The following is an 18,362-nucleotide window of genomic DNA, read 5'->3' as shown; positions in this document are numbered from 1 at the left end:
GCTGGTGGGTTGGAATCCAGCCCAGGCCTGCCAAACAACAATGATGAATGCAACCAAACAACAAAATAGCTGGCTGTTGTGGCGGGCGCCTGTGGTTCCAGCTCCTTGGGAAGCAGAGGCAAGAGACTGGCTTGAGCTCAGGAGTTGGAGGTTGCTGTGAGCTGTGACGCCATAGCACTCTACCCAGGGTGACAGCTTGAGGCTCTGTCTCAAAAAAAAACCCCTGACCTAAGGTCAGCCTGGTTGGTTGCAGGCATAAACCCCCCCTGACTTAAGGCCCACATGGGAGTGGAAGCTTGCAAACAGATTTCTGTATGTCTTAGGAATTTCCTGACTATGCCTTGCTAAAAGACTAAAGTAACTGCCTCTATACGGTGAGGCTAGAAAGGCAGATATTCAATCTGTCTTTCTCCCCCAGAGCCTCAGGCTTTATCAGATAAGAACAAAGAAGTAATGGCTAACAACATGTTCTCCATTAAGTCATGTATTTTTAGGAGGATTAAGTTAGATAAAGTAGTATCAGTTAATCTGGGTAAACCTTAGCCATAAGGATAGCTTTAGATAATGTTAGTAAAATGGTTATCAGTTAATCTGATTTATCCCTAGGCCGTAAGTAAGTACCAGGCAGTAAAGGGCCTGGGGCCAAGGTTTAAGTCATGTGTTTATTAATTAATTATGTGCCTATATAAGCTTTGGTGGAAGAAATAAAGATTGCCACATGCCATGAGAGCCATGGTCCCCTTTATTTTCCATGGAATTTCAGTTTTGCGGGTCTTATCCTCCGCAACACTGCTTCTCCACGAGACCCTAACAGCAAGAGCCCAGCTAATTTTTTCTATTTTTTTTTTTTTTTTTTTTAGAGATGGAGTCTCATTATATTGCCTAAGCTGGTCTTGAACTCTGGGCCTCAAGCAATTCTCCTATCTCAGCCTCCCAAAGTGCTAGAATTACAAGCATGAGCCCCTGTGCCTGACGAATGTATCTGAGTACGTTTTTTAAAGTGAGAATTTTTTTTTTTTTTCGGACAGAGTTTTACTTAGTCATCCTCAGTAGAGTGCCATGGCATCATATCTCCCAGCAACCTCAGACTCTTGAGCTCAAGTGATTCTCTTGCCTCAGTCTCCCAGTAGCTGGGACTACAGGCGTCTGCCACGATGCTTGGCTAATTTTTAGGGATGGTGGTCTCGCTGTAGCTTAGGCTAGTCTCAAACCTGTGAGCTCTGGTGATCCGCCCCCTGGCCTCGTAGAGTGCTAGGATTACAGGCGTGAGCCACTGCGCCTAGCCTAAAAGTGAGAAATTTTTAAAGGATTATAGAATAGAAAGAAAGACTGCAAGATTCAAAGCACAGACATACCCTTAAATGACAACTTTGTTACCAATAAATGGACCACATTTGATAAAAATTTCAGTTTAGCAAACAGATGTCCTGTGTCTCATGGTCACCTGCTGTAAGAGAGGACTCCAGATGGAGGATCAAAGACATAAAACCACAGGAGCTTTTAGAGGGAGTCCTCAACTTAGTAAAAATAGAAATGAACACACAGTGTTCCTTAAGAATCGGCCCCTAAATTTTGTTTCTCTACTTCAGAGTATGACAAGTACATGCATTCAGGGACTTTGGCCAAGCAATTTTTGAAGGGTTATGGAGCACTGAACGTGAGTTGATAATTTTTATCATGTTTCCAAATGCATTTTGAAACATTTAGATCACAATCCATATAAAAATAAAACTATGAACAGCTGGACAAGAACATTGGTCTACTTTCCGCACTTTTTTCCAAGTTCCTTGACATGGAGGATTGCCAATTGCTTGCCAATGGAGAGTTTGATTTCTGAAATGATATTTTAAAAACGTTAGTTACACTTAAAGCAAACTAAAGAAAATTCTAATTTACAGAATTATATATTGAAGTTTTAAAAAATATATTGATGATGTACATTCAAAGTGCATTACAAATTAATTATTAAAAAATGATCGCAAAAGGAGTTTTCCTTCTTTAGGTTCTGTCAAAGCAAATTACCAATTATCCCAGTCCAGGACACCCTCCTGTTGAGGGAGCACTTCCTGTTGAGGGAGTATTTGGGGTTACTAGACTTGCTCTTCCCAATTGCTGATCTGAACACAAAAGTCCTACACAGTGACTTTTTTGTATGTATTTAAATTAGGAGGATCTGAACAAAATGATCTCTTCTACTCTGCTCCAACTTTTTGATTCCATAATAAAAAAATGAAGAAAAGTGAAAGAGCAAAGCCAGATTATTAAAATTATTGTTTCTAAACTCACCAGTACCTCAGCCAGGGTTTAAGTACCCTCTTTATGGGTCCAAATTAAATTATGAATTCATTTAAAGTCAAAATATGGATGAGGTATTCAGAAAAGTATTAAGTCTAAATATTAAGATTCTATTTGATATGAATTCCTGACACACTTTACTGTTCATCTGGGTGTGCTCAGCAGAAGCCTTTAGGCACAAGTGACTAATAAACATAAATTCAAGTTATTAAATATTAAAACATACCACAGAACAATAATTAACAGGAAAGACCTGTGTTTTACTTTTTAATCTTTATTTTTACCAGTTCCACCTGATATAATTAACACATTGACTGCCACACTAGACAAAATGTTTTCCCTTGGGCCATGGTATTTTATTACTTGGCTCCCAAGTTAGAGACATGTGAGTTATGCATGCTTCACGAGGGCCCAGGTTCAAAACTGTCATGAGTTAAATACAACTTACGTGGCAGTTAATGTGCTAAAACCATAATCCATGTGTGACCCAAACTGCCGGGCACAAAGTTAACTCTTCTCTTAGAAGACATTATGAGTGGTGTGATTAGACTTAAACGGTAAATAGGGAGAGGACTGGGATAGATTTCCAAAAAGGTAAAATACTGTGAGGGTTGATTCTTTCAGAAGAACTATGGATTTTTATAAAACTGTTACCCTGAAAAGCTGAGCCCACCACTATGTCAGTCATGATGTTATGAACAAGCTCCCTGGAACAATGGTTCTGGAACCTCACTGCACAAATCACCATGGCAGGGATCAAGAACCTATCACCCCTTATCTGCTAAAGCCAGGCTACCCCTCTTTTTGTCTAGGCTGTAAGTTAAAATCAGAATAATAATAATATTTTGTGACACATAAAAATGATATGAAGTTCAAATTTTCGTGTTTCTAACTGGAGTTTTTTTTTTTTGAGAGAGAGAGACAGAGTCTCCCTTTGTCACCCTCGGTAGAGTGCCATGGTGTCACAGCTCACAGCAACCTCCAGCTCTTCAGCTTTGGCGATTCTCTTGCCTCAGCCTGCCAAGTAGCTGGGACTACAGGCGCCCACCACAACGCCCGGATGTTTTTTGTTACAGTTTGGTCAGATCCGGGTTCGAATCCCTCAGTATATGGAGCCAGCGCCCTGCTCACTGAGCCACAGGCGCCGCCCTAACTGAAGTTTTGTTAGAACAAACCCAAGGTTTACATGGCATCTATGGCTGCTTCTGTGCTACAAAGTCAGACCTCCTCTCTGGCCCTTTACAGAAAACTTTGTTTGACCCCTGACCTAAAGGTGATGAAAAATAGTCTGATTCAGTTGGTCTGGAGTGGGGCTTGGGAATCTGCATATTTTAAATCTCCATCCCAAGAGATTCTGATTCTAGTGGTCTTCAGAATAGTGCTTTAGAGCAATCAGATTTTGGATGGTCATTTGGGAGCTTGAGCCAAACTCCAGTATCAAAACTGACCCATTTATCACTGGTATATGTCCTCTGAGTCCTGCATGGGGCCCTGGAGTCCTTGAGTGCCAGACGGACAGTTCTCCTCACTTACTGTTTTGACTCCTTGATCCGTTACATCCCAGTCAGCTGTTTGTGACACCGAGAGGACAGATCTCTCAGAGTGAGTAACAAAAGCCTCCAGCCCATTTCCCTCCCTTACCCGTCAGAGTCCAGGCCATCCCCAGAACAGCGAAGGCTCACAGCGTTCATAGCTGGAGGCTGACAATCCACACACACTGTGTAACCTTCTCGGAGATACTGCATCCATCCGGTCAGCGGCCGGTTTTCCAGAGCACAGTGAGGAGTCAAGGACTCTGTCTTGAACTCCATACGGTATCTAAGGCAAAAGAGGCTACGATTGAACACGCTGTAATGAGAGTTGGACCAAAGCTGTGGAAAGTCTCAGGAAGCCTGCCATGCCCACGGGCACCTGGCAGACTGGGCAGGCAGCTCACCGTCACAGAATGCCTCGAAGGTTTCTCTTTTGCTGCCTGTGACAACATGAGACTGATAACCACAAGGGCCCTTTTTGTTCTTCTTTAATCTCTCCTTGAACTATCTGGTCAACATAAATTTGCAGAGATTTGTAATCCTACTCTGGCTAATCAAACCATTAAATTGTGCATAAAAGTCCATGTTTTAACAGGAAACTAGCCCTTGATGACTTTGCTGATATTTTAAAGAGTTACATAAATAGAACATGCGCTTGCTTCAACCTGAGAACCCCTAAGTGTGAGCCTTCGACACACAGGGCAGCGCCTGCACTGTTCTGCATCACGGAAGTTCTGAGGGCTCTTCCCCAACTCACTACCCAGCTCACGGGCATGATAACTGTGACATGAAGTCAAGCATCAAAGGTATACGGGACATCTCAGATGGAAGCATAAATTGGAAGCTGAGATATGTTTTCCTGTGACAGAGGTTAGTATCACCATACACAGAGCTGTAGAAACTCTGTTATTTGTGACCAGACTCTGAAGGCCCCAGCGGAGCACCCAGACATGCACGAATGTTTTAGAATTTTGTACTGAAAAGCAACACAATTTTCCAGTTTTTTTCAGGGAAATAAAACATAGTAGAAACCCTGAGTGCTGCAGAAGAAATTTGCATTTTCAGTTAAATGGGCTAATTTATTATCCATAGAATTATGAGTTGTGATAGCTTAAATAGAAAGTGTTCAGAGACTCCACTTCAAAGATCTTTAATAATAATTTGTATTTATTAGCAACTAAAGATAACTAGCACCTTTAGTTATTAAGGTAGGAAATTCTACCATGCAGCTTTTCATCAAGTTCCGCCAGATAGCTTAACCCAGATATCTCTTCAACACTATTTCCTCCTTGAATTCCTATACCAATCCCATGTGGTCAGTATTAATAGTCTCATTACTTAAGAAGACAAAATTGATGTGGAGCAACTTATCCAAGGTGCTCTGGCTAGTGAGGGGCAATGTGGGGATCTGATCAAGCAGCCATCTGGTATCCCTTATCTGACATGGAAGAGTGCGCCTCAGGGGAGTGTGGAAGCGTTTAAGTTTATGATAAGACAATTAACAACAATTAAGGTTGTGGGGGGAGGGGAGGAAAAGCAGAGAGAGGGAAGGAGGGAGGGGGTGGGGCCTTGGTGTGCGCCACATCTTCTGGGGGCAAGACATGATTGCAGGAGGGACTTTACCTAACAAATGCAATCAGTGTAACCTGGCTTATTGTACCCTCAATGAATCCCCAACAATAAAAAAAAAAAAAATCCTGTAAACTAAGTGTGTGCCACCTTCAAATTCACCGAACAGAGGTGGTACTAGAGTCTACAGTTCCATAAAGATTATAAGACAGGATCCTTAGCATGACTGATAAAATAACATCATCTCACTTTTATATAGCTTCTTCTTGTTCCCACCTCAGAGATAAATAAATCTTGATAGCCCCACATCAGCAGTGAGGGGACAAGTACTTTCCCAACTCTGTGATAAAGAGTCAAATTTTATCCAGAGTCAAAGAACAAGTAACAGAAGAAAACATAATTAAACTAAGTTGATACTATCAGATAGAACTGACCGTATGGAGTATTCCTGAAAAAACATTTGAGAACACTTACCCAGCATCCTCTGTGTGAGGGGACCACTGTGGAGACGCTGCTCGCCTCGCCCTCTCCTTTTTGAATGCAGAGGTTGTTATAAAGGCCGGGACTAGAAAAGGGAGAATTGCACTGAATACAGGTTGCCAAAGTACTCAGAGCAGCGTTTCCCAGCCTTGGTTTAATATCGGTCTAAATATCTCCATTTCTCAATTCACAGCACACTATCAAGGGGTGAAATGAGGCTATAACAGTGTCCCCAGAACTAAACTTGATAAAGATTTGTGTGTGTGCAGATGGGGAGAGAAGGAACTGCAGGCTTTTGACAAACAGGTTTGTTTGCAGTTCAAAAACAGTGTGATAGCCGGCTGGGGTGGTGCATGCCTAGAATCCTAGTGCACTGGGAAGTCAAGGCAGGAGAATCACTTGAACTCAGGAGACCAGCCTGAGCAAGAGTAAGACCCAGTCGCTACACCCCCAATTAGCCGGGCATTGTGGTGAGAGCCTATATAGTCACAGCTACTCAGGACTGAAGCAGGACGATTGCCTGACCCAGGACTTTGAGTTTGTTGTGAGCTAGGGTGATGCCACAGTACTCTAGCCTGGGCAAAAGAGTGAGACTCTCTCTCTCTCTCAAAAAAAAAAAAAAAAAAAAAAAATTAAAAAAGTTTTAAAAAAGAAAAGAAAGGAAAAAGAACAACTGTGTGAGAGGAGGAAGAGCCAGGGAGAAATTTAAAAATTGGGGAGGTTGTGGGGGTGGGGGACAAGTAAAAAAAAAAAAAAAGTGAGGTAATTGAGACTATACAGTGAAGAGAATATTTTCACTTGTCATCCTCAGTAGAGTGTGATGACACTCACAGCAACCTCAATTCTTGGCTCAAGGGATCCTCCTGCCTCAGCCTCTCTAGGAGCTGGGACTGCAGAAGATTTTCTTAATGAGAAGTCACTTTTTATATTTCTAGGGAATTTAAGACAAGAGCAGCGTAATGCCAGGTAGCCACCTGTTCCCAAGAGCTGCCCATGCAGCTCTGTCTTATGTGGTTTGGCACCTAATCTCCCCTGTACAGAATTTATCCACCTAGACTAAGCCCCAGATTCCCGGAGTGTGTGGGTCTTTCCTGTTATACTGACATGTTTAAGTATTTTCCAAAGAGAACAAATCACACTTTTAAATGTGACCACATTTTTTGCATTTCTTTCTTTCTTTTTTCTTTTTTTGAATGTTTTATTTTTTCTAGTTTTTGCATTTCTAAAAGCCGCAGACAGAATTAGAAAGAAGGAGTGAGTACCTGTTTATTAGGATCCTTCTCTGATTCTCCAATCTAATTATCAAAAACAAACATCTAAAGGGTTTTTAGTTTCCCCATATACTGTTTTCACGTCTGTTCTTCAGACACATGTATGTATTCATTCACTACATGAAGAACAAATTTACTGCTAAATCCATGCAGCTTTACACATCAGACTATTCACCTTTTCAGGGTATGTTTCTTTAGTTCAAAACATTTATGTAATATCCTAATTTGTATTGCATATATCATTGCAAAGGTTTAAAGGTATGGTACTTAATTACAACTCAGGGAAAAAAGGAGGTCGAGTAGTGGGAAGGAAAATATAAATACATAATTCTGGTTTCTGATATAAAAGTTTTATAAAAGGTGCCATAATCATAAAAATAAAAGCTAACAATTATGCACTTTTAAATTTCCGGGAGCAACCAGAAGTCACTTTTCATGTGTACGAATTTATTGAATTCTCCCAGCCCTCTAAGAGAGAGTTCCCATTTTACAGATGAGAAAACTGCGGGGCGCAGCGGTTCTGTGTTAAGACTGACATCTACACGCAGCAAAGCAAGGGAACCACACCGTTGGGTGACAAGAACAAAGTTCCACTAGTTTATGCAGCTTATTTCCCATGAATTATTTAAATTCTGCTTTATTTCCCCTTTCTGTCTCTGATCACCATCGTCTCTGTACAGTCAGATTTAAGGGAGGAAAGGTGACATTTTTAGCCCACTGTACTCAAGCCAGGCATAAGGGGATGGGGAGGGTGGAGGGCACACAGTGGGTAGAGTTACCCCTTTCCTGGGCCTGCCCTTTGTATTTTACAGCCGGCTCCAATGCCACCATCCTCACAAAAACTTTGTAAAGAGGAGATATGCGAATTTTATTCATCAGACACTGTGGCTTGTAAAGATTAGATGAAGGGAAAATTAATATAACAGCAAATGACCAAGCCAGGTCCCCCACACAGATGATACTTGTATCTCCCATGTTTTAAGACTTAACTACCATGTTCAGTGTCCGGCTCCAGGGATTGTGGCGCATCTTAAAAGTGAGCCAGTTACCCCGGGCCTATCTCCTCCAAGTCCTGCCCCTCAGGCCTCGGAGCTTGGTTTGGTGGCACATTCTATTTCCAGGGCTCCTTCCCCATCAAGGAGACCAAAACCCTTCAGTTCATAGTCCAGAAGCTAGATCACGTGGAGGTCTCCAAACCAGCATCACTCTTTACTATTCCCCACAAATTCAGTTTTCATCACTTAAGGGTGGTCGATAATTTAGAAATGGTTTTTGCCTTCAGCTCTATTTCTGCTTTTGTGTGGAAGCAAATAACCAGGTTCTCTGGGAAAAGGCTCTCAATAAATGTTAGTTCCCCTTCCTGCCCCTTTCCTGGCAACTAGTACAATATAGTCTTTGTTTTCTGGTGACTTGCCAGCTTTTCTGGTATTCTATCAGCCTACCATTGTCCGGTTTTACAATAACTTTCACTTCTGAAAGCATGGCACCACATGTACTTACTTTGAACATGAAAGTAAATTAAATTTGCTCTGAGAATTTCATAAGGCTTTCTGACACATGGGGCCTCACGAAAGTGAGCTTAGGATCACATAGTGCAAAAGAGAATAAAATGAGAAATTGACAGTTAACACCGACCCAGAAGTGTACAGTTTATAATATGACAAATTGATCTCCTTTTAGAAAGAGAACACCCATAAACGATTGTCAGTAATGTGCAAGGAAGTCAATAATATGTCTTTTTTTGATTTTTTTGATAAAAAAATCACAATATATATTAAATGCAATAGGAAAAATGCATTAACTACTTGATCCTTAATAAGAGAGCTTCAGGGAGCACATTTCATTCACTGTTTTCACAAGGTGTTTATTCTATTTCTACTTAGTTATAATCATGATTTTAGTTCTATTGATGGCATTTAACAGAAAACCAATACTGAAGGGGGAAAACACCCCAGGACTTAGAGCCAAGAGATCCAGGTTTGATTCAGGTAGGCCTTCATTTGTGCTGTCACCTCTCAGAACTCCAAAGTCCTTATCTGTAAACCCAGGATAAGAACCAGGCCCCACCTCTCTGTGGTAGGCAGAATAATGGCCCCTTAACGATGTCCACGTCCTCATCCCCAGAACCCTGTCAATATGTTATGTTACATGGCAAAGAGGAATTAAGGTAACAAATGAAATTAACATTGCTGCTCAGTGGACCTTAAAAGTAGAGGATTGTCCTGGATTATCCAGGGGGGCCCAATGACATCACAAGGGTTCTTAAGAAGAGTCAGTGAAAGGGAGAGGTGAGCACAGAAGAGGCAGGGAGAGATGTGAAGTTGCTGGCTGTGAAGTCAAAGAGAGAGCCACGGGGAAAGGACGCAGGTGGCCCCTGGGAGGTGGAACTGCAAGGAAACCGATTCTCCCCCGCAGCAGAGTGCTAGGCCCACGCCCGGGTATTCTAACCCCATGGGTCTGGGTGGGGCCGAGGAACTTGCATTTCTAACAAATTCTCAAGCCATGCAGATGCCCCAGGGAACAACTGGACTGGAAACAGGGGCCCGTCTTTCCTGACCAGCATGTGAGAGGAGTGATCCTCACCAAGACATACCCAACATGAGGGGATTCTTGGGGCCTGAAGTCTGGAGGGGAAGTGCCAGCAGCCCCACCCCAGTCAAAATTTCCCTTCTCTTATCAAACTAGGAGATTTCATTTTATGGTTTGGGAAAGGAAGGCGGCTGTTATGTACAGACAAACCTCCTAACGCTAAGCCAAAGTCACTAGCAAATCCTGAGTGTCAGGAAAGACAACTTAAGCTTATTAAAGTCGTGCTAGGGGAGTGTGGCAGACAGAATGGTGAAGGGATGATGTGGGAACATGAGTGTTGGGGTCTAATGCAGCCACACATGAACCCCTTTCCCTCCTCCTCCTCCTCTTCTCCTAAGACAAAGACACAAAGGATCTGGCTGCCCCCCTTCCCAAGTTCATACCAAAAACCCCTAACCTTCTGGGCAAGCTGTGAAATTTGCTCACCCTCTAGAAAAAGGGGTGTCTAGGGCGGCGCCTGTGGCTCAGTGAGTAGGGCTCCAGCCCCATATGCCAAGGGTGGCGGGTTCAAACCCAGCCCCGGCCAAACTGCAACCAAAAAATAAGCCGGGCGTTGTGGCGGGCGCCTGTAGTCCCAGCTGCTCGGGAGGCTGAGGCAAGAGAATCGCGTAAGCCCAAGAGTTAAGAGGTTGCTGTGAGCCGTGTGATGCCACAGCACTCTACCCGAGGGCGGTACAGTGAGACTCTGTCTCTACAAAAAAAAAAAAATAAATAAAAAAAAAAATAAAAGGGGTGTCTAACTGCCCCCAGGTGTTGATGCCACCTTTGTATTACCCAAGGGGAGGTCACTTTCCCCTTTCAATAAGTCTGGCCTGAACATCTTCACTAAGGCCTGGTCTCTGGGCACCACCACTTACACCTTTCAAGGAGGACATTTGGAGGTGGGCAGGACAGCCAGAGGACAAAGGACCAGAGATGTCCAGGCAGAGAAGAAATCCCCAGGGGCTGGGTGTGGGCTAGATTTGCCCAGGGCCACACTATCCCTCTGACCGATGAGGGTCATACTCCCTGGGGCCTTTGGCCCATGTTCCACAGGGTCCCCTGCATGGACTTTCGGTCACCTCCCTGTATTGTCCTGTTGTAAAGAGATCCAGGGCTGGGAAGGGGAGCCCGGCAGCCTGGTGCAGGCCCTACTGTGCTGTGGGAGCACTTTCTAGCAGCCAAACCTAGCAAATAAGCAGACAGGCTGCCTTTCCTTTGGGCCAATGGGTCAATTCCGGTTTTTAAGAGCCACCAAAAAAATCAGTAATGCCATACAGCATCTTCCTCCCTGAGCCGTTTCAGTTGCATTTCTGCAGAGTCCGTGAGCTGAATGTGTTCTGCTCCATGGCTGTTTCTGGGAGAGAGCACATTCGAAACATTAAATGATTTCCCTGTAAGCTTAATATGACTGTCTCCACTATCAGAGCAATCTTTCCAAATCACACATCTGATTACATCGGCCCCTGCACAAAACACCCCAGTGGGTTTCCAGGGCTCTTAAGATAATGACCAGAATCCTAAATAGGGTGTTCACTGTGCTTTCCTCATGCTAGCCTTTTTTGGGGGCTTCTCTTTGGGGCCGTGTGCCTCCCCTATATTATATAAATGAACCAAAGTCACTCCCTCACTGTAGGCTGAGACCCATTAGCTTAGAAGCCTGCTAGTACCAAACCCAAACTGTTAACACATCCAACTGTTTTAAAATAATCAAACAATCAGGTTTTAAGTTGTTTGAGGCCAGAGACTGTTTTACACACCCATGAAACCATACCCAGCATCTGCTGGCCTCTGATAGGCTAGAGCAACGATTCTCAACCTGTGGGTTGTGACCCCTTTGTAACAATGAAAATACATCCTGCATATCAGATATTTACATTACGATTCATTAACAGTAGCAAAATTACAGTTATGAAGTAACTAGGAAAATAATTTTATGGTTCGGGGTCACCACAATATGAAGAACTGTATTAAAGTGTTGTGGCCTTAGGAAGGGTGAGAACCACTGAGCTAGAGCCTCTTGCTATAAGACCCCAGGCTACTACTGCCCCTCAGAGTGGACCCAGAGATGACCACTATGCTGCTGGTTGACGTCTCACTGACACTTAAGACTTTTCTCCCGGCCAGGTGTGGTGGCTCATGCCTATAATCCTAGTACTCTGGAAGCCCTACGTGGGAGGATCACTTAAGCTCATGAGTTCAAGACAAGCCTGAGCAAGTGTGAGACCCCATCTCTACTTAAAAAAAAAAAAAAGAAGAAAATTCATCCATCAGGGCAGCAACTGCCCAGCTTCTTGGGAGGTTGAAGCAGAAGGATCCCTTGAACCCAGGAGTTTGAGGTTTCTGTGATCTAGGCTTATGCTATGGCACTCTAGCCTGGGGCAACAGAGTGAGACTCCTCTTAAAAAAAAAGCTCCTCTCCAATTGCCCTCTCCCTCAGGAGTTCCTGAGCCACTTCCCCTTCTGGCCCGTTTGGTTCCCTCACTCCCTGGCCTCTGGACAGTTCTTCCCCTCTCCTGCAGCCCTGTCTAAGCCCAATAAAACTGGCCCAGTATTACTGCCTCTCAGGGTCGAATCTCTGCCTTTGACCAGCTACCAAATCCCTCAAAACTCTATACCCAACCATCAGGTCTAACCATACTGGCCTGTTCTCCAGGCAGCTTATATATCTCAGCCCGTCTCCAGGGAGTCCCCTGCTCCATCCTCCCTCAAGATCAAGAGGAATTACCTCATTACACCTGCTCATAGCTCCAGGAGCCTCTTACTACCAGTTGCACTAATTATCGCAGCTGTAAATTTCTCGGATTAACTTCCTGGTATTATCTGGTTATCGCACTTCCTTCCCCTGGGCTGTTATCTGTAGGACAGCAGATATCAACTTTTATCCCCCATTGTAAACCTGGCACTCAGCCCAGCACCTGGCATCAAACACACTCTCAATAAATACCTGTGTGTGGAATAAAGGAGGAACAAAATGAATCCATGCGGACCATGTTGACGTGGAATTTTCCAAGTTCCTGAGAAAAACATATGGTCCTTGCTATCCTGAGAAGTCAGTGTTTTGCCCTATTGGGTTCAGTTCAGATCAACATGTCAGCCTTTGTGTTTATGATATTTCTTTGGGAGCTTTGTATGGCTACTTGATAACCAGAGCAGTCTTTTCAAATCACAAATCCAATCACACTAGCCCCAATCCAGTCAGCTTGAGAGGAGGGGCAAGCGTTTTAAGAGAATCATTTATCATTGTTTAGAAATTTACGATTTTCAAACCACTTTAACACACACACGTGTGTGAGTGTGTGAATTAACAGGAATTATAGTGTGCCGCGCCCACGGCATATAGCCGTAGTGAGGCAGTGCTGTCCGCGTTATAGAACGACAGGAAGGTGGTTTGTGTTCCCCGGAGCTTTGCCCCCAGTGCCCCCAGTATGCACAGCATCAGAAATGTTGCCTAGCATACTCAGTTACCCGCTTAAGTTTAAAGATTGTGGCGTCTACTCATGTGTTTGTCATCCTGTACCAGAAGTCTGTTTGTTCTGATAAATTGTCAATATGTACTTTCCTAAGAATGAGCACAATGCACTACTAATCCAGATAAAGCACAGCCTTGTGAGCTGCTAAAGATGTTTTCCCACCAGTGAGCTAAGACGATAAACCCAAGGACATAAAATACAAATTATCTACATAAGTTACAAAGTCACTGAAACACATCCACCCACCATAAAGTCCTGTTCAGAACATCTTGTTTCACCAACTGTCACGCATAATAAAAATCAATAGGAAAAATAATACTTGTCAAGGAATTTACTCTAAATCAAAATTATAATTATCAATAACAATAAGATCAAATAGTAAATGTAGAATTAGTCAAGCATTAACGTAAAGAAGATGTCAAGCTGTTCTAAAAAGATAATAAGAAACTGAGATAGGAGGAAACGGGCAAAGTTGACTAATAACCGCCACCCTCCGGAAGCAAAACGTTAAAACATAACAATGCATGATAAATCACACTTGTAAACGCAAAGATAACCCGCACACGTAAGCAAAAAGATTGCATTATGTAAGCTCTGTAAACATGTATAAATACCAACATGTGTACCCAATAAATACACAGCTGCATACTTCACCCGTGGTGTGCCAGACTGTCTTTCCTGCGCCGACCTCTCAACTTTCCTCGTTCCTTCTCCCTGCACTCCCTCGGACTGAAGGCCACCGACAGGACAGTCCGTTGCAATAGTGGAAGGTGAAATAGAATTATCTTTACCGACTCTTACTGTCCCGTGTGAGATATATATCATCGTCCTATCTGAAGTCCTTTAACCACCAACTTGACCCTCCATGTGGTTTATTTCACTACTGAGTTCAGGCACGGTGAAAAGGGCTGTCGGGCTGTAAAATACACCTGAGGGAACAGGGGAGAGTGGGGGGATTTGTGCCGCGGGCGACCATTCCTCTGTTAAGCATTTCCTGACCTTCTTATCTACTCTGGACAGGCGGGCCCATCCCGCTGCCTGCAGAGCGTGGAACTTTCCCTGCAAGGCCACGGCCTTTTATGGGATGAAGTGGCCAAAAAGTCATCAGAGATGCTGAAAGCAGCAGTGTGAGATGCCAGTACCGAAGGCGTGCGCGCAGTCCCGGCCCTGCGCGGTGGAGTACTCCAGGCAGCCGGCTCGCTATTCCAGGGGCGGGCAGGGCGCGCCGCCGTTCTCAGGCTCCTGCCGCTTGTGGGCTTGCACTGGTCCGCACAACCGCTCCAGGGGCTCCACTCCCCCAGGAAGCACGGGTGAGCTGCAAAACAGGGCCGCACAACAGGACGCTCACCTGAGTAAACCCAGTCAGCCCACCAGGCTGCTCCGGCCAACACAAACAGTCGCGTTTAGCCCTGCATACCCTCAACTTCCCCTTGACTTGGGCCTGAGTCGGAACACAAAGCCTCAGCAGGTTCCACTTGGCGACGATTCCATATGCCCACCGTCCTGGTTAACTGATAACCAGCTCCCCCTTGGAGGATACCCCGGGATCCTGAAGGTGGGTGTGAGCCAGGGGCACACACCCAAGTAAACGATGCCTTGAGGGTTCTTCCTCATATCCCAGGGCTGAGATCAGATCTTTGCTTTTGTTTTTCCTCAATCTTAATTTTATCTGTCCCTGGTCCTAACATTTTTGTTATAACAGCAATACATTCTCATTGTAGAGTGCATAAGGAAAATAAGTATAAAAAAGAAAATGTACTTTGCCCACCAATAATTCCATCACCTGGCCAGACGGGTTCTCACCAGCCAATGCGTCTCTGTGAGGAACTTGGCTTAGGGCCACACACAGGGACTCTGACGCTCCCAGCTTTTCCCATTTATTCTCATTCTCCATGACTTACAGGTTCATAAACTATGAGGGTTGGAGTTTACAGATGATCAATTAGAGCCTCGGGAGAAGTAAGGAGTACTCAAGGTCGTGCAGGAAGGGGCAAAGTCAGCACAAGAATTTGGCATGGAGTCTCCTTTCTATCCTACTGAGCTGCTCCTCCACGCCTGTGCTCAGCTCCCAGCTCAGAGTGCCAGGCTGCTCCTTGGAGTCCAGCAACACGTCTTAGGATTCGCCTGATAGACAAGTCAACCCTGTCCTTGATTCTGAAGTCCACTCACCAAGTCTGACAATGAATTAAAAAATGAAATTTCCTCAGCCTGCCTGCAAAATAAACATGGTTTTTCACATGTGACTATCCCATTGAAAGTTCTAATGAGTCTCTTAAAAGGACGGTAATCAGTTTTTAAATTGAATTATTCCAGGACTTGAAATTAAATATAAGAAAGAACAAGAGACAAAAGATCTGTCTCTGACCTACACACCGAACGTTTTTCTCCACAAAGTATAACCCACTTTCCTTAACACCCTCGTACTTGGAAGTTCACAGTGCTTTGTACAAGAAAGCACTCAGATTTCTTTGAAAACTTGATTTGGACTTCTGACAGTTTGTACTTGAAAACTCATTTTGCCTCTCAGCACACTCTAGTTCACAGCTCATGATTTTTAAGGATGTGTTATTTGGTGCCATATAGCCACCTGTGACATGAAAAGAACCACACACAACATAAACATGACAGTAATTGAAACTTTTTCATACTGCTTGAAAATATGCTTTCATTCCTCATCTAAAAATCCATAGGTATATCATGGCAGCTACCTAAGGAAGCAGGAATGAACCGCATCAGAGTTCATTCCTAACATCCACCATGTGTACATCTTTTGGAAAATCAATTAACAGGTCACTACCTGCTCTCCTCATCTCTTGTTGACCCCTCCCTTTTTATTTTTTTGATTTCATGGGAACCAGAAGGCATTTAAAGAGATGCCCTAGACTGTGAGCTTGTTGAGAAGGAATACTTTCATCCTTAATTCTTTCTTTCTTTTCATTATTATTTTTTTAAATAGAGTCTCACTATGTCACTCTCAGTAGAGTGCCGTGGCGTCACAACTCACAGCAACCTCAAACTCTTGGGATCAAGTGATTTTCTCATCTCAGTCTCCAAGTAGCCTGGACTACAGGTGCCTGCCACAACACCCAGCTATTGTTAAGATGAGGTCTTGCTCTGGCTCAGGCTGGTGTTGAACCTATGAGCTCAGGCAGTCCACCTGCCTCGGCCTCCCAGATTACAGGCGTGAGCCACTATGCCCAGCCCCAATCCGTGACTTTAAAAGCCCCATATAGAGAATCAATCAGAAAGTTCTGGAGTTTAGGACAACATCTGATGTTTTCCTTGTGAGACAAAATTAAAACACTCACATAGAATTATATGAATAAAAAGGTATTACACAAAATATTTTGTATTGGAAGATTAATCTGGGGGAATTTATTCCTCTTCTGTACCAAAGATTCTATTCTTGACTGGCTTGTGAACTTTTGATTATCTGCATCACAAGTTAACATAAATTATAAGAGATGTTTGGTCATGGAGGTTTAGGGAAGTATGGAACTTCTAATAGATTTATTACCACAAGTTGTATATTACAGTACATAACACAAATTTCCTTTTGAACTATTACATAGTATTCTTGTTCTCTTTCCTGCTGAAGCTCATCTAATTCACACCTATATACAGCATATAAAAATGTTGCTTCTTACAATCCAACGTTTTCAATCTTCACATGTAGTTTCACCAGCTGTTAACTAGATACCGACAGACTGTGGTACTAACGGGTGGCAGGATTACCTTCGATTCCAGGTTTGTTACATCTTCTTGAGTGCTTAACAGTTAGGATGTGGTGGCACCATCCACCTCTCTTAGGGGAAGGAAGCCTAGATTTAATGAGTGCCAGTGACCTCAGCAAGATCACTTTTTTCTTTTCTTATTTCTTTAAACTTTACCTAATAGTTAGGTAAAATTTCCCCAGCAGTAGCCCATGACACATGGATTTGATAAGTGATTTATTTGGGAGATAATCCCAAGAAGTACCATACGGGAGCAGAGACAGGGAAACAGACATAGCCGGGTGTGCCTGTAATCCCAGCCACTCCAGAGGGTAAGTTGGGAAGATGGCTTGAATCCAGGAGTTCAAGGCCAGGCTGAGAGAGAGCAAGAACCCTGTATCTAAAAAAGTTAACAAATTTTAAAAATTTTTAGAAAAAGAATCAGACATAGATGAAAACAGAGACATAAAATAGACTAAACTCTTGCTATAGGCCTAGTGGACACTGCCAGCTTTCTGCTCATTGGAGAGCAAGACAATGGATAGAGACCCAGAGTGCAAGGAAGTGTCAGGTGCCCCCTGATTTACTGGTTCCCTCTTTCTCAAGAGCTTTCTGGGTATTGACTGTCTCTCCATCACAGCCAGAGGAGAATGGCCGAGAGCAAAACATTTATATATTTTCATAACAAATCTGGACACAAAGGTAGGATTCCTTTCCACATGCCCTAATAGGGGTACCCACTCAAATCCAAGTGCAATTACATTAACAGATGCATCACTCATTTTTTATGATAAAATGACTTAAACTCCCTTATTTCATTGACATCCAAACTGCCTACTTTTACTTGAAAGGTCCTATATGACCTGGCCTCTGCCCGACCCTGGCCTCTCACCTGGAATTTTCCTTCCCCCACCCTACGCTCCACCCTGATGGGCCTCTACCTCTACACACCAAGGTCTTTCCCACCCTTGAACCTTTCTCTGCTGGGGATGTTCTCCCCAGGCTGGGCATGGCTGTGTCCCACTCACCCTTTAGATCCCATGTGAACTATTTCCTCTTCAGGGAGTCCTAGCTTTTCTAAGCAGTTTCCCAGACCCCCTATACACACACACACACACACACACACACACACATAATTATTTCCCCTCAGAGGTTGGTGCTCATTCCCGGTAGCATCCCCACTATTTACAATCACATACTTGTTTTGTTTATTGTTGCTGCCCTCAAGGATCGTGATAGTTTTTCATTGCATGCCTAGCACTCGAGATGCAATGCCGGTAGGTACTCTGCAAATATTTGTTGAATGAATGAATGAGATGGCATTGGGCAAGTTTCTCCTCCTCCCTACATGATGTCTACATTGAAACTGATTTTGGTCTGTTCATATCACCAGTAGAAGCCAAAGCACTGATGGAGGCTCCAAACATGGCACGTCAAAAGCAAATCAGAAACTCTCACAGC

The 18,362-nt window shown here is 43.7% G+C and overlaps 1 pseudogene; it reads right to left on the bottom strand.

The window, feature by feature from the left end:
• Nucleotides 1-1,703: 1,703 nt before the first annotated feature.
• LOC128563370 (somatomedin-B and thrombospondin type-1 domain-containing protein-like) lies at nt 1,704-15,082 on the bottom strand (annotated as a pseudogene).
• Between the last annotated feature and the right edge of the window lie 3,280 nt (nt 15,083-18,362).

This window comes from Nycticebus coucang, chromosome 13 (genome assembly GCF_027406575.1).
Source record: "Nycticebus coucang isolate mNycCou1 chromosome 13, mNycCou1.pri, whole genome shotgun sequence".
NCBI lineage: Eukaryota > Metazoa > Chordata > Mammalia > Primates > Lorisidae > Nycticebus > Nycticebus coucang.
This window is presented reverse-complemented; position numbering and strand designations above follow the sequence as displayed.